The sequence below is a fragment of the Gadus chalcogrammus genome, chromosome 16 (genome assembly GCF_026213295.1).
Source record: "Gadus chalcogrammus isolate NIFS_2021 chromosome 16, NIFS_Gcha_1.0, whole genome shotgun sequence".
Taxonomy (NCBI): domain Eukaryota; kingdom Metazoa; phylum Chordata; class Actinopteri; order Gadiformes; family Gadidae; genus Gadus; species Gadus chalcogrammus.
In genome coordinates, this window is record NC_079427.1 from 5,835,250 (window position 1) to 5,840,098 (window position 4,849).

Sequence of the window (4,849 nt, forward strand, 5' to 3'; positions counted from 1 at the left end):
TTAGGCTTTCATACTGCAGTCGCCCAGGGTTGGCATGTGATGCACCACGCACGCACGCACGCACGCACGCACGCACGCACGCACGCACGCACGCACGCACGCACGCACGCACGCACGCACGCACGCACGCACACACACACACGTATGCATATGTACATGTGTGTACACCTGACACGCAAATTGTGAGTGATTAGTAATCGCATTCTCCCCATCCCCCATGGAGGATGTATCTTCCACTGTAAGCCGCCGTTAAACACTGGTAGTCACGGTAACAGGTTGCACAAGTCAGCCGCAATATGTCCGCACGACCACCTTGCCTAATTAAACATTGAGACAAGTTAGGAAGATGAGCTGAAGATCCCAGAGCCCTCTGAATCTACAGAAGAACTGTCCATGGAACCAGAAACCAACCGGGTAGTGGAACTTTCCTTAAACCCCAAACCGACAGATTTCTACAGCAGAACTTTGAATAGAACCCAAATCAATCTATTTTGCAAATCTGCACACATGTTTTTCCAACAGATAAGGCTTAATGAGGCGGAAGACCAAGAGATTTGCTCTGACCCTCCGTCACCTTTTGATACTACTCCGTATTCAACCACTGAAAGTTGTGTGTGGTGTAGCGTTCCGTAAGTTCGGAGTGCTCACACTCCCTTTCCCCGAGAAGGTTTTTCTGTTGCTGTCAGGCGTAGGATTGAGGCTAACCTTTAGAAGAAGACAGCCTCTACAGCCCCTCAACCATCTCTTCTAATGGCCTTCTCTGGTGATCATTAGATCCAGCCCCGGGCGCCCACACACACACACAAAAACACACACACACACTGACCACATCACTGTTTAATCTCCTTGTCTTTGCTCCAGGCTAACATTGAGGTAACATAATGACTTTTATGAAGAAAACAGTGACAACAGAGACAGGTGGAGGCAGGATAGTGTTGTGGCTATGAGTTCACAAGTTTGACACGTGACCTGATGCTCCTACACTGGCCAAAGGAGACAGTTTCTAGCTGTGCAAAATGTCGCTGTCTGACTACCATGACAATAAGAAACGTTATCCGTCAATTTAAGGACGAATGGACGGAAGAATGTCGGAACAAACCTATCTAGTGCTCTACAGTGAAGCATCTCGCTGTCCCAAAAGAGTATAATGTGAGCCGGTACTGAGGCTTGGATCAGAGAACGTTATCCCGGGTTTTATCTTGTATAGCGATGCCATCTGAGATACAATGGGCTGTCAAAGCATATTTGAGTTGGTGATAGGTAAAAATCACAAGAATAACAGTTAATATATTCCGTAATATTGTTAGGGCCCCTGGACATATCCCTTCTGTAACTTCACCAAACATATGCCCCAACCATTTCCGAATGGTATTGCTGTGATTCTTTGCACATTTCAGCACTACAGTGCTTCCAAATGCTGAGCTGTGAGCTGTCGAACAAAGTAGAAATGCTGTGTATGTTTTGTAGTTTTTTTTAAAATGGCAGCCAAGCAGAACATAGTTTATTGTTGTAGATTTGTTTGTTTTGAATTGCTGCACTGATTCAATATTTTGTGTTTTCACATTCCCCTATAACAAATCAAAATGTTGGGAAATGCACAGCGACCAACCCTTTTCTATTGAATGTTTTGTTCATAGACTTTCATATTTTATAACAGAATAACGAGGGGAAGTCGGATAATGAGCAGATTCCAGTAGAGGAAGTGAAGCTTTGATCAGACAATCTAATTGATCTCTGCTATAGCGTGTGTAGTGTACTTAGGCATAACCAAGAGAAGTGGTTGACAGTATTGCATGGAGCAGCACACATTTAATCATCCATTCATGAATATTTTAGGGAATATATTGTGCATTATTGGTTCCACTAACAATGTTCTGCATTCAATTTTCTTACATTTAGCCCTGTTTATCCGACCCAGTCCTTTGCTTTTAGGTTGAAGAGAACAAAAATTCCCCTCTTCCCCTCTTATGGTATGTGACTAGAATTGACATTTTTTAATAGGCTTACCGAGCGCTTCTTGATAATAAGTTACAGTTTAAGTTTTCATGACCTAAGGCCTATTGTCCAGTCGTTCTCTTCTTTAGAAACTTGCTCATGCAGCACATAAAATTGGATGTTTCGTAGTTGTTGCTCCAATATTGATTGGAAGCTTTGATTTTTTTTCTCAGCCTCACCTGTAAATCAAGTTAGAAAATAAGTGTCTAAATAATGATTTGATGTAAATTGGAAAACTAACTCCTGGCAGGAGGTGACCATCCAACCAGAACGTGTCTACATGCAGCAGCAGTACACTTCAGTTTAGTACCTCGGCCTGGTTAACCATTGATACATTTCCACGAGGACGCCCCCCCAGAACAGAAGAGACACTAGAATGACCAAAGACCAGACACCCAGACTTTACAAAGCGTTAAAATAAATTGCACTACTAGGGATTGTCCGCCTATTTTATTTATATGGAAGATTTAGTAAGGTTGCACAGGGAGGGCCAATAAAAACATCTCTGGGGCCATGAGCTTCCTCTGGCCCCACTGCCAACGTGCCCCTTCTGCAGAAGCTATAGTAATGGTCCAATGAAAACGCTCCAGCTAACATCTTTCTTGGGTCTCCCAGAGTTTCCATTGACATTGCTTGACTTTCTCTATCTCTGATTAATGCAACCAGAAAGGTTATAAATAAATCCTTCCATGTAATTTCGACAGCATCTGCATCTCTTTAAGGCAAGACGGCACATTTATTTATATAGCACACTTCAAATGGAAAGACCATTCAGTGTGCTTTACATAGGCATGAATCACATTTTAAAGACGTTTAAAGGACAATCATTGAAAGACATTTAAGAGAGAGGGGGATGAGCTTACCAATGTAGTAACGCAGAACTGAAAGTGGCGGTTATTATGCAACGCCACAGTGGGGACAACAGATGAGACCCCCTGAGCGGCATCTCAGGGACAGTAAATCAAGGTCAGACCACGCCCCCGAGCAGGAGACATCATCGCCACATCGCCGTGGTAACCTCCATTTTTTCATTTTGTTTATCCTCCTGTGCTTTGGTGTTTTTGGTTAGGTGTCTTCTTTTGTTTTACCCCTACCCTATTTTCGCCATTCCCAAAGGGTGCCACAAGAAATATAAGACTATCTATAATATAATATACTATAATATCTCCTGAGGAGCCAGGTCGGATTAGCGTCAACATGAGGGTTTCTAACTCACTGAGTCTGTGCTCCTCAGTTCGGGCCTCTGAATAAAGCACGACATTAGCGGTCCCACGTGATCCCCTCTCATGTGTGGACTCCTGCAGCGTTATATAACCGCAGCAAGTGAGACAGAAAATGTTGTCCTCGGTTTGCTGAAGCATCCCGGGCAGTGACAGCCATTACTGTGGCTCCCATGTACGCCGCAAAGGCTTGAATACATTTTTTCCATGACTCCCACATGCATACTCCATGGCAGTGGGTGTGGGGGCGGGGGGGTACATGTGTTGATATCTTAAACCCCTTTGCCAGCTACCTGCATAGATAGATAGATAGATAGATAGACACTTTATTGCATCTTTTAGTGTTGGATGGTGCAGAGGCATACAAGCAAAATGCTTCAAAGCCAGGCAAATACTTTCATGTGTCGATAAAAAAGGAATAGTTAAAAATGCTTGCACATCAAATAATTATTATTTGTTGGCCTCAGGACTAGCGAGAAAAACAGTGACCCAACCCTTGCTTGCTTCATTGACTTATATATTGTAAACGATCAACTATTCAGTCATTTTGCAGGTGTTATTTATCTTAAGAGGGTTAGGCTTGAATTAAGACAGGACATTGAGGACCAGGTAGAGGTAAGGGCAGCTTGCTCACTGGACGCCCCAGGGTAGGTTGAAACCAGCACCTTTCAGCTGCCCATAAACATTTCACAGTGTTGTGTACACTCAACAGCAAATCAGCTACGCTGGTGTCCATCACACCCTGAATGATGAACTAGTACTGAATACGTGGGGAGGGGTGTGTAGTCGATGAAGCTGGAGGGTTGTGTAGAGGAAATGATCGTGTGGGAGTGAAATATTTGATATTTCTTGTTATAGCAAAGCCTTATAGCTGATCAAATCCAGCTGCTAGAAAAATTGATCACTCACCACAGATTTTCTAAAATTAGGAACCATTCTAGCCCCTTTTCAGTTCCCCAACATCACATCCCTTTTCCTTTACACAAAATCAGCTTTTTCTATGCTGTTTTACTTTATTCATATCCTACTTATTCAGGGCAGCTGATTAATTCAACAACGGAAATAAGGAGAAGAGAACCGGTGCTTTCCAGAGATGCATATGGAATATACACTATACCCGTCCATGTTAACTAGCTAGGCCTACTAAGTCCCGGACTTAGACCAAGTCCCAGACTTGGATTTAGAAGTCTACGATAACAAAGTTAAGGCCCAGGATATATTCTTTACTTTGCCATCCACAAAATACATTTGATTCAAGATGGCGTCTGTATCCACTGAGGCTTCTGTCAGCTTCCAGGTGGTCTCATTCTCTAAAACCCGGACTATAGAAGGAGTACCTCTAGAGTGCTACACTCTGTTCATGCTCAGGTGACCTCGTTGCCCTCAGAACATCAGTTGATAAGGTCAGCCATCCCATCCTGGTCGCCAAATGTTTGTAAAAATTATCTCGCGGGAGGATAACATTTGACAATTATTGTTCTCGCCAGGCAATTGTGGTTGATGTAATCAACTACTCCTCAGGCTACTCCTCAGAGGTTGGTCTTTTAACGATCACATTGGGTCAACCTGTGAACATGGTGTCGGCATGCCATCAACATGAAAGCCTATCAATTCAAGTTCAATGCGATAACATA